This window comes from Anopheles funestus, chromosome 3RL, assembly GCF_943734845.2.
Source record: "Anopheles funestus chromosome 3RL, idAnoFuneDA-416_04, whole genome shotgun sequence".
NCBI classification, from domain to species: Eukaryota; Metazoa; Arthropoda; class Insecta; order Diptera; family Culicidae; genus Anopheles; species Anopheles funestus.
In genome coordinates, this window is record NC_064599.1 from 52,358,236 (window position 1) to 52,370,984 (window position 12,749).

At 40.9% G+C, this 12,749-nt stretch overlaps 2 protein-coding genes across 4 annotated transcripts in view; both read right to left on the reverse strand.

Moving 5' to 3' along the window:
* LOC125767197 (uncharacterized) overlaps nucleotides 1–12,749 on the reverse strand; it is a 285,303-nt gene that overhangs the window by 266,413 nt on the left and 6,141 nt on the right. The gene's annotated exons all lie outside the window — the stretch shown is intronic.
* LOC125772085 (uncharacterized) overlaps nucleotides 1–12,749 on the reverse strand; it is a 312,356-nt gene that overhangs the window by 167,417 nt on the left and 132,190 nt on the right. The window lies entirely within an intron of this gene.

Sequence of the window (12,749 nt, forward strand, 5' to 3'; positions counted from 1 at the left end):
TTAATCCATCAAGGCTTATAAGTCTCCCATCCTGATCCTTAACCGAGATCGAGATGGTTTGACTTTCCGGCTCATCTTGTAATGATCCGTTTGTCCAAGCTAGCGAAAATGGTCGTGGAGATCCATTTACCTGCAACACTTCTTTGAGCTCACGATGTATTAAACTCGCAGATGAACCCGTATCCATAAACGCGAATGTGTCGACCTCCCTATTATTATGACGAAGCGTTACTGGGATGATTGGAAAATATAGCTCAGGCAAATCAGTACCGTGGTGAATATTAATGTTCTCAACCTGTCTTAAGCCAGGCAAATCAGTTCCGTGGTGAATATTAACATTCTCAACCTGTCTTAAGCCAGTAGGAGTTGCTCTATGTAGTAGGGTATGGTGTCTCGCTCTACATCCAAATTGCCGACATTGTGGTGGCAAAAAACAATTTTGGGCGTCATGATTCGACTGGTTGCAACAGTTTGTGCAAATGCGCAACCGCCTAACCGTTTCCCATCTTCGTTCGACCGACATGTTTTGAAATTGAAAACATTCTGTCGTCCCATGATTTTGGCCACAAATCAAGCAACCCATTCTACGCCTTGGTTGCGATTGTATATTCGCTTGGAACTGTTGTCGCGGTTGAGCACGAAAATTCCTATGACCTAACTGTTGGTTGTGCTGATGCGACTGTAAATTCACAACATCATTAGCAACATCCGCTGTTAGCATAATAGCTAAATTTTCGGTGGGCTTAAGCCACTTAGCAAAATCCTCGAGAGTCCTAAGCTTGCTTCTACCATAATTCTCGTTTTCTGCCAAGATATGATTGTACCACTTGTGTTTTAAATTAGTGGGAATCTTGTTTTCCAAGTCCTTTAAAAGACGTTGGTCGTTTAAATATACTGGCTCTCCTATAGTGTTCATGTTTATGACCAGGTTGTTTAACGCATGCATAAATCTTATAAAACTTTTCGGCTTCTGCATCGTTGGATTCTCTACTGCAAGCAATTCTTTTAATAACGCACTGTATATCAAATCAGGCGTACCAAATTCCTTCTCTAATCGCTGTAAAATTCCTTCGATGTTTTGCGCATCGAGCATCAAACCACTCACGCATTCCAGGGCATCTCCCTTCAGAGCCTTTTGCAGACGATTTAGATTTTCCAAATCTGAAAATTTAGCCTCTTCACTTGTTTTGTAAAACACTGATTTGAAATGGTTCCATTTCTTAAAATCACCATTAAATTCAGGAAGCTCCATTAAGGAATCTCTTTTAGACCGCTCGTTTAAAGCATCGACCAATCCCTTTATGAGCAATTCGGAAGCAGGGCTTGAGTTGCTTGTCGATGCGCTTGCGACTGTAGCACTTCCATCTTGCAATTCACGTTTCTGTTCCTTTTCCTTGCGCAATTTTTTAGATTCTGCCTCTTTTTCCGCTAATTGTGTGACTAATTTGGTTTGTTTGTCTTGCGATTCGCGTTTCGTTTCTTCATGTTTTTCGGATAAGTCCTTCTATTCCCTTTTCAACCTCTCTATTTCTTTTCTCATTTCGCACACATCACTCCCTACTTCCTCCTCAAATTTGGTAATTTTCTCTTTAGTGTTTGCCATTTTACTCACGGTTTGTTTGCGGGTTCGTCGCTTCTTGTTGTGCTGCTACTACTGCAGTTGCTGCTACTGCTTCGGCTGCTGATGCTGCTGCTGCCGCTGCTACCGCTCCGGTTGCTGCTGCTGCTGCTGCTGCCGTCGCTGCTGATGCACTCTTTTAAGCCGGTTTAGGCTTAACCACTGTTACTGCTGCCGCTGGAACCGTCGCACTATTTTTTTTTAAGCCGTTTTAGGCACCACTGTTGCTGCTGCCGCTGGAACCGTCGCACTATTTTTTTTTTTTTTTTTTAAGTCGTTTTAGGCACCACTGTTGCTGCTGCCGCTGGAACCGTCGCACTATTTTTTTTTTTTTCTTAAGCCGTTTTAGGCACCACTGTTGCTGCTGCCGCTGGAACCGTTGCACTTCACTATCACTATACCTTCCGACCGGGAATGAGCGTCCTCCGGTCTTCACAGGGCGGTTGCCCCTCTCCTTCCTTTCGCTGACCGGGAATAACGTCCTCCGGTTTCCACAGGGCGGTTGCCCCTCTCCTTCCTTTCGCTGACCGGGAATAACGTCCCTCGGTTTCCACAGGGCGGTTGCCCCTCTCCTTCCTTTCGCTGACCGGGAATAACGTCCTCCGGTTTCCACAGGGCGGTTGCCCCTCTCCTTCCTTTCGCTGACCGGGAATAACGTCCTCCGGTTTCCACAGGGCGGTTGCCCCTCTCCTTCCTTTCGCTGACCGGGAATAACGTCCTCCGGTTTCCACAGGGCGGTTGCCCCTCTCCTTCCTTTCGCTGACCGGGAATAACGTCCTCCGGTTTAAACAGGGCGGATGCCCCTCTCCTTCCTTTCGCTGACCGGGAATAACGTCCCCCGGTTTCCACAGGGCGGTTGCCCCTCTCCTTCCTTCCTTCGACCGGGAATGAACGTCCTCCGTTCTGCTCGAGGCGGGTGGCCTACTCTCGTCCTTCCTTCAGCCGGGAATGCGGTCCTCCGGTCTGCTAGAGGCGGGTGGCCCTCTCTCGTCCTCCTTCCAACCGGGAATGGGGTCCTCCGGTTCTCTTCACCACTTAGCGTCTTCCTTCCTTCCTTCGACCGGGAATGAACGTCCTCCGGTCTGCTCGAGGCGGGTGGCCTACTCTCGTCCTTCCTTCAGCCGGGAATGCGGTCCTCCGGTCTGCTAGAGGCGGGTGGCCCTCTCTCGTCCTCCTTCCAACCGGGAATGGGGTCCTCCGGTTCTCTTCGGCGCTTGGCGTCTTCCTTCCTTCGACCGGGAATGGGGTCCTCCGGTTACCTCGTGGCGGGAAACTTTCTCGTGCCTTGGAACGTTAGCAAGTACTACCTTCCTCTCTGGAGCCACCAATGTTCCCAGCACAGCAGGGCGATAAACCCGTGTTGAGCTCTCGGACCGGAGTATCAAACTCCGACCGAGGGTGAGAGAAGGTAGAAACTAATCTAATTTATCCGCGGCCAACCGAAATAAAAAGGCTTTTTGTTCCGGTTGTGAGAAAGCTTATTTATTTAGGGCTACCTCCCCGTAGCCCCCTTTTATCGTACATGCTGCCTTAGCGATACATAAGCGATACATTTCCTTGACGGCGACGCATAACCGTGTTTTCCTCGCGTTTCTCAACCCTTTATTCACCCTTTATCCTTTCGCCCTACTTCTTATTCATATTATTAATTCCTGTAACTATGTAAATTTATCTAATTTCCTCTAATTTCCTGTAATCAACTATTTCAACTATTATTTCCCTATTTGCCTAATAAATGTAATAATTTTGGGGCGGATTTTTCGCGCCGATCCCCGCATTATCCTTGCATTATCTGTCTGCGCCTGCAGGAGCAAGCGAGACAGACAGAGACGCTTAACTTCCCTCTCACTCATCGCTTCACGGTGAAGCGATGCGAGAGAGGTAAGCTAAGTCTCCTAGCTTATCTTTACGTTGAGAGCGGCTAAGTCCGCTCTCCTGCTACTATTCTCCTAAGCTAGGGACCTTTTTTGAGCGCGGACAGCTGTTCCTAAAAAGGACATAATTTCCGTCAGCGACACCATGTGTATGTTAATATAAATTACATATGTTCAATCCTAATTACCACGATGACCGAGAAGTAACGTAGGTATTCTGGTAAATTCCAAAAACCTCAAACGAGTAACGTTTGTACTGTTTCCTCGATGGATGACAGAATGATTACATAAATTTGCATACTTCACACACACATATAATAAATATACATATGTACTCTCCAGGGGATACAATGGGGAGGAGAGAAGGGTTACAGCAAACAGACTGCTTTTAACGCGCAACAGGAACACATCAGGTTTGGTAGGATTTGTAAATGCTTTGATGTCGCAAAATTCATCTCGCTTGTCCCAACTTCAAAATTTGACAAAAAACCCGAAAGCATTAAAGTAAGATGAAAACCGGTAAGAGAAATGACGATGTATTTAAATTAAGCACTTAGAAGCGATGTAATGCAATCCATCACAACTGCAACTGGATCGGCAAAAAAAAGTTGCCAGGAATTAAAAAAATACATGAAATAATCATAAAAACATTTCGACTTTTACTGCTACTTTAAGCCTTTATTAAAGAAGGCTAATGCTTCTTCTGATGCTGTTGCTTCTGATCAAAATGTTACTTCCGATATTTCTGATTGACTGTGGTTTACTTACCCGTGCAAACGATAGTTTGTACGCATGACTCATTACTTTCATAAACCAGAGAAATGCAATTACTTTGGAAGATAAAACGACTTCTTCGCCGCCGCTTTGCTTTTACACATTGGCATTTTTCTTTCACATGCACAGTTCAAAGCGCTCTAAACCACCACACTTGCCTACAATGGTAACATTTAGCAAAACACGAATTCGCACAATAAGCAATAAGCTCATTGAGAAATGGACATCACTTTTTCACCAAGAAACAAACAACTTTTCCTTTTTTTCATGTATGGAAAGTTTTCACAACATGTATGGAAAGTTTTTTTTAAATTTCAATTTTTATGAACTAACCGAAGCTATCAGCAACGATTCGATAAAAAAACAAACACCGCACGTTTATGGGATGGTTTTATCTCGTTGGCAACATGTACTGCATTTTCGTTGTCAAAATGCAGATAGTTCGGAGATCAGTCACTACAGTAAACTACAGGTTCAAGGGAATAGAAAATTGATTAGTGACCGGAGATTTTGAAAATGCTGGTATCGTTGAGAAAGAAACTATACAAATAGAAATCGCTGCTGAAATTGTGTTATCCGTTGTGACTCACCAGAAGAACTGGTATGTTATATAATTAGCGGTGTCGAGACCGCTGGGCAATAAACCCAATGGTGCCGGACTTTTGTAGAGCGAGCGAACACTGCTTACGGGAGCTGGGTCCTTTCTTTCAATTAATTAAAGACAAATGTGTTGCCCTTGATTTAGAGAGAAGAAAGAGAACATTTATTCATTTTTTTCCTTGCACCGCCGTTCGCCCACGACGTGCTGTTTTAGCGATGTTTACAATTTTTATCCCTACTCGTCCTAGATTAAGAGAGTGCGTGATCATTCGATTATCTTTCAGCGCCTGAGATCGCAGCGACTAAGCTTGCAGCGATTACGCTTGCAGCATCTCTCGCTCTCGCGGCGTCGGGTCTGGAGCGTAAGGGAGCATTCTACTCGCTCTGCGTTGGCGGTTATTTAATATATTTAATATTTATTATTATTATTATTATATTTTTTATTTTTATTTTATTTAATATTTAATTGCTCTAGCGACGACAAGCGGTGTAAGCGCAATATGTATTGGCCGTTATAAAAAATACAATATTAGTTTTAGTGATTTGTATGGCCGCGACAAGACAAAGGACAAGAAGGAAATGCCTTGTAAAAATTGTACTCACTGCAGCCCTTTGAGGTTGACAATACGACTAAATCAATAATCGTGTAATATAAATAAATAAAAAATAGTTTAAGTCATTCCTCACGAACGACGAAAAGAAGCTGCAAACTGTCGCGTTCAAAAAGGAAAGAAGTTGGTGATTTGTGGACTTAATCTTTGTTGCTGGACGCAACACGGACGGTAAATTGAAGCATAACAGGTTCGAATTCTTATTTCATTGAAGCTCTTGTTTCAATTGCACATGTTTATTCTAATGATGATTCTCTAGAGTTGTTGGTGAATTCTGTTTTAAAAATGTATTTAAATTGATATTGCATTACAAACTATGTCCGATGATTTAGCACACCTTTACATACGTTTATGTAAGTTATACCAAAAACTCTCTCTCTCTCTCTTGTTGGCTTTAACGTAAATAAAAAAATGTAAAACTAAAAGAAAATACTGAAAACTAAACGAAACAATTTTATTCACTAATTGCTTAAAATATTATTATATCAAATACGATTTTCACTTGTCTATTCCTCCTGATATATTTATAATGAGTACATTGTTTATTATTCAAACTTGTTTCCTATTTACAAATTACATTGACTCTGGATTTGTATACTTAAACCTTAACAAAATGCTCATAAACTTCACTATACGACTACGTCTTGCAGTTTTTCTTCATTGAATTTGTAAAATATTTGGTAAGGAAAAAATGCAAAAACTATTTCTTTCAACTGCTGTCCTCAATACTATTGTTTGCTTGCGGGAAAATTTCGCAAAAGCGTGTGTTTCTTTCTTGTAAGAATATTTACCCCTTAGTCGACTATAGTTGATGTAATGCAACGTAGAGAGAAGATAAGAACAACAAGCCTTTTTGCCCCTTATTTATTCTAAACAAACGTATTTTTGTTCCGTCTAGGATACAAATCGTGAATCGTTTTCCAACAACTATTTTATCCTCAATTTTCAAGTTTGTAGTTTTTTTTTAAAGTTTGGTATGGGTTAGTTTAGTCTGTTGACTATTTTTTATTACTATGCCAAGGAGACAAATTCAAAATACTTTTTATGTACGTAGGAGAGAGAAACGAGTCTGAACTCAAAATAAAGCTCTGAATTATTTCCATCGTATTCCTACAAGTATTTGTTTTGAAATACTTGGAGTTTCTTAATATAATAATATAATATAATGCCGCGCAATTTGTCCAGATCGGCGAAGCATACAGAACAATTGGTCTAACATTTTTGTTATACATTTACAAAGCAGTGTAGGAGTCTTAATATTTTTTCACCAGAGCAATTTTTTTCCTATTTGTGTTTTTAAAAAGTTAATTGTTAGTCGTTTATCTCACGTAACATCTAACTACTGGACATAACTCAACCAATTCAACCAATCTCCAATCTCCATGTTATTTATTTTTAAAATTCCAATAGGAATTTTTTTGTTACCTAAACATCTAGAAGTATGTGGAACTATATTTGATAGGGCTGGATCTCCCTCATCATTACTAAGAAGTTCAAACTAGTGTTGTGCTTAATGAATCTTCTGAATAGAATCATTCATATGAATCTTCAGTGAAGAATCATTCAATTCATGAGTCGACTCCCAACAGATTCATGAATCTTCGAAGATTCATGAATCTTCGAAAATTCATGAATCCTCAAAGATTCATGAATCCTCAAAGATTCATGAATCCTCAAAGATTCATGAATCTCCGAAGATTCATGAATCCTTGAAGGTCCATGGGTCCTCGATGATTTATGAATCCTTAAAGATTCACGATTTTGCGTATTCTTTGCGCATATTGACTTCTTCTTCTTCTTGTTCGGTTAGAACGGCCTGGCCGTATCAAGACTTATTTTACCACGTAGCAGGATAGTCAGTCTACGGGGAGACGGTCCGGATGGGATTTGATACCCAGTCATGCAGTGTGTACCGGCGCCGTTTATCACAAACACCATCGGGCCGCCCCAAGGCGCAGCAAGGCGCAGCTACACTACCGCATTAAATAATTTGCTCTAAACTTTCCCACCTGCTAACAACCTGGGAAAAATAATCATAAAAATGCAAACCGACTTCCATTCACAAAATGGTTACAATTGAAGTCAAGATGCGTAAAGAATACGCAAAATCATGAATCTTCGAGGATTCATAAATCGTCGAAGACTCATGAATCTTCGAGGATTCATGAATCTTTGAGGATTCATAAATCTTTGAGGATTCATGAATCTTTGAGGATTCATGAATCTTAGAGGATTCATGAATCTTTGAGGATTCATGAATCTTTGAGGATTCATGAATCTTTGAGGATTCATGAATCGTTGAGGATTCATGAATCTTCGAAGATTCATGAATCTTCGAAAATTCATGAATCTTTGACATTCAGATTCAGAATCATTCATTCAGTTCAAAGATTCATTCAGATTCATGAATCTGAATCAGATTTACCCAACACTAGTTCAAACGATTGGCTCGCCGTCACTCGTTAGTGTATTCAATCGTTCATTCGTTAGAGTAGACTTTTCCCAATTGGATGGTATTAAACCAATGTAGTACCTCGTTTGGACATTCTTGTCTTGCTAACGACTTCGAAAGAGTAGAATTCGACATTGAATGAGTCGATCACATTAGTTTTGCTTTTGTCAACAGTGAACTGGTATAATTTTCATGAAAAATTAAAAATTCAATTATTTGGAAACAATAAAACCTCAAATACATTTAGGACTAGGCACGATGTAGCATCAAAACAGACCTCTGACAATGCGTCTATTTAAGATGAAAATAGAAAAAAAAACGAATAGGACAAACGCAATCGAACTATTCAATATCCCCATTATGCATATGCACATACGCACAACCACAACCATACATTGTTAGTATATAAGTAGAAAAATTGTTAATAAATCTCACTTGAATTGTAAACACGCCGACAGTGAAAACAACGATCCACCGGTAGGAACTAATCCCGGTCAATCCAGGAAAAAGCCTAACGTCTGATCACCAGTTGAACTGAAGGTGCGTAGAAACTTGCGCGAGAGTTTCCGCAGTTACCCGACTTTAGCGCGGTCAACTCCACGGTGGCGGAACTCACATTCCAGATTTTTTCCCACAGCAACAGTATACACAGGGCTAGAATGTCGTTTAAAATACAATTGCAATACAATACGTACGATGTTGGACGAGACACCAACGCTAGTGAAAGATGATTGTTTTTTTTTGCATACCGTTGCATCGTATGAACAAAAATGTTCCAGTGGGTCATTTTCTGTTTGCAGCATTGTTTTTCGTCCTTGCAGGTATACTATCGAAATTGCATCTCAAGTACGAACAACCGACTGCAAAAGTATGTCACCTTTGGCGAGTATCTTTCGTTATGTAGCAAAACAAAAAAAATAACCGTGTGTACTGCATGGTATTGCCCAAACGATGAAAAAAGTCTTAGTTTTGTCTGCAGCACAGCACATAGTGCAAACAATCGGTTTTATTGAATTGTTAATATTACGCTAATGCACCAGCCATTAAAACGAATCACGCACATTTAATGTGTTGATATCATTAACTCTTGGCACTTACAACAAAGCGTCTGTATAGTACATGCGTTCCGACTGCAGTGATTATGGTAGCAGCAGTTGGCTTAAAATGATTTCTAAGAGTTTCGTTTTTAAAATTGTGTTTACAATAAATTTTTAAAATGTTATTGTTAAAATTCAAATATGTAAAATACATGACTCATGAGTTTTTTCAATGTGACTCGAAAAGGAATATCGTAAAATTCGTCTGTTGTATTAATAAACCAGAAACCAACCTTCATAACTGAATTTGTATAAAAATCAGCAAATCTGTATAAAAATCCTTTGTTTAATTCCAGAACATAAAAAAGCGATCAAAATTACATATTAATTTGACGGTTGATTGTGTATTCGGAATAAAATAAAAACGCAAAGAAAAGAAAAACATTTCTGTTTGCAATTTCCTACAGCAGGTGTAGATTTTTTCCCTGGTTAAGAACGACCAGCCCGTATTAAGGATTGCAGGTGTACTTGTACATACTTCAACCACTAATTTGCTCACATTATGTATAGTTTAGCCATTGAGTATGAAACAATGTTGAAGCGAAATCTATCAAACCAACGGCCCGACAATTAGTGTACTAATTATAGCTGTTGTATGCACGTTGATTGATACGAATGGATCGGCAGATGTACCATTCAACGAGAGAACTAACCACGAGTACACTGCAATCACTCAGACAAATTATTTATTAGTGAGACGCTTACGATAGTTTCGATAAGCGACAAAACAGGTACGAGTTTTTAAGCTGTAGAAATAAACTAGGTTAAAATCAAAATATTGGGACCCTATCTCATGTGGTTTCGAGGCTATTAAAAGATCTACGGACAAATTAAAAATTATAGTCTAATTTGGAAAAAAAAATTTATAAACATTTGCGTGTTTGTGAATTTTGGCAAATTTCATATAAAATTTTGATAAACCGTGTGATAAACTCATGAAAAAAGACATGTTTTTTTAAACTTTGACTTGATGCAATTACTGGATAGGCGTTAAGTGGCGTCGTCTTATATGTATCAAATATTAGTATAGCATACGTGCTATCATTTTATTAAAAATATCATGTTCTACTTTTTTCACATCAACTATTTCTTAAATCTTGTGCATAAGGTACTAGGCGTTCCCATAAGAAATTGGTTTTGATGTGACGTTTTACTTAGTCCAGTAAGATTTCCTGTATGTCAAGATGGCGTCGATTAGCTACGATAACATCTATTCATTAGCCCTAAGATTAAGAATTAAGGTAGCATCCATGAATGTGAGATAACAAAAAGATACGCCAAAACGCTGCGCGCTTTGCCGATACGTTCCAGCCGGAGGTCACAGATGAAAGGGTCATAACGAATGCACTCATAAACATTCCAGCAGATGCTTTGGCTCCTAGGCCATAGCCATTCATCGAAACCTCATCGATCATTTGGGCAATTAACCGTTTGAAACCTTCGTTCGCTCCGGGTCCTGATGGCATTCCACCATCCGTACTGAAACGGTACGCCACCGCTGTTGCCCCCATATTGGTAACAATTTTTCGGGAGTCTTTGAGGTTGGGTGTTTTCCCTGCCAGTTGGAAAACCTCGTGGCTATACCCGGTGCACAAAAAGTGGGACAAATCCAACGCTAAAAATTATCGCGGCATAACCTCGCTCTGTGCCAACGCAAAAGTCTTCGAGCTGCTTATGTACGAGCCACTTCTCTCTGCTGCATCGAACTACATCAGCGCCGCTCAGCATGGGTTTGTCCCCAAGCACTCAACTTCTACCAATCTCGTCGAGTTTGTCAGCCTCTGCCACAGGACCATCGATGCAGGCTTCCAGGTCGACGCGATTTATACGGATGTCAAGGCAGCCTTCGACAGTGTTCCGCATTCGCTGCTGCTTGCCAAGCTTCAAGTCCTTGGTCTACCGGGTCAAATGCTCAACTGGATGCGGCCCTACCTCACCAACCGTACATATCGTGTGAAGTTGGGGAACCTCACTTCCCATTGCATCAGCGCCTCCTCCGGTGTACCACAAGGGAGTAACCTTGGCCCGCTTCTTTTCGTGGTCTTTCTGAACGACGTCACACGTGTGCTTCCTCCTGACAGTCTCCTGCTTTACGCGGATGATGCGAAATTGTTCCAACCAATACGCTGCCAGGAAGATCAGCAGCGTCTTCAGGACACCCTGTGTGCGTTCCAGTCCTGGTGCTGTGCGAATGGTTTGCAGTTATGCGTCGAGAAGTGCGTTGACGTTTCGTTCGCCAGGAAGCGAAATCCCCTTATTCGCATGTATACTTTAAACGGTACCGACCTTGACCGTAAAAGCTGCGTTAGGGATCTAGGAGTGCTCCCTGATGAGAAGTTGAGCTTCCATGATTAGCTTGCACACGTCGTCACTAAGGTCAATCAGGTAGTCGGGATCCTTAAAAAAGCTTGCGCGCGACATTACCGACTCGGTCGCCGTTAAGATGCTGTATTGCTCCTTAGTTCGGTCGGTGGTGGAATACGCATCCGTGGTGTGGTGGCCCACATCTGCACGCTCGCAGGGGCGCGCCTGGAGTCCATCCAGCGTAAATTTACACGGTTTGCGCTGCGTTGCTGGAGTATCCAGGTTGACTACACTGGACGCTGCGCGTTACTTGGCCTGGAGCCTGGACGCGCAAAGACTTTTCGTCGCTGAACTACTTAACAAACGCATCGACTCGCCGGCGCTGCTCTCCGCAATTGACATTTACGCCTCGGCGAGATCGCTCCCTGCTAGAACTTTACTTGACGTAGAGGAGCGTCGTACCAGTTTTGGTGCCTTTAATCCGTTCCTCGTGTCGTGTCGTTATGTGTCGTGAATTCAACGCCGTTTGTGATCGTTTCGAACCTAACTTGCCGCGTATTGTGTTCCTAAATTGTATACGTAATGTGCGTCCCATTACTTGTTAAATGTTATACAACGTAAAAATGTTTATCTGACGTTATAAATGTAATCAATGTATTAATTGTAAAAAACAAAAGCTTCAAGGGGGCCACACACGGTCCGTTGAATTTAACAAATAAATATCAAATAACAAATAACAAAAGACTTCTCTATTTCAAGGAGTTTTAAAGTGAACGGGATAAGCAAGCGGCGACATTTCAAATGTTATGAGCACTGGTTTAAAAATAATTAAATATTAGTGCCAACACTGATTACCAATAACGAGTAGAGCAACCAGCTCAAAAGTTTAGAGATTTGAGCGTGCAGAATAAGCGTCGTCGTGTGATTTTTATGTTGCTTGTTAAGAACGGCCAGACCGTATTAAGACCTATTTTACCACGTAGTTGTATAGACTTAAAAATTAGCTGCTCTACAATCGGAGCTCTTCGAAATACTTGATTTGCAGGTTTGGGGTTGGCGGATAATTAAAATCGGAACACTTTATCAAAATGAAACGATGCTCGCAATAGCCATGTATTTAACAAAATAATAATATTTTTTTTTTTTTTTTAACATTTCAAACGAAACATTTTCAAACTTCAAAGTTAATCCTGCTTATCAATTTACAAGCGGCACACTGTTGGATAACAAGTTTCATCAATTCATTCAAAGTCCTTGTTGATTGCATATTTCTTTTTCAATTCAAACTGCAATGTCGCCCAATACCTACCTATTGGGAACTAACGAAACGGGCAAAAGTTCCCTATAACTACCTCGTACGGTATAAACTGGACTTTAAAGCAATTGGCCAACGCTTAATTTCAAAATTGTCGCTATGTA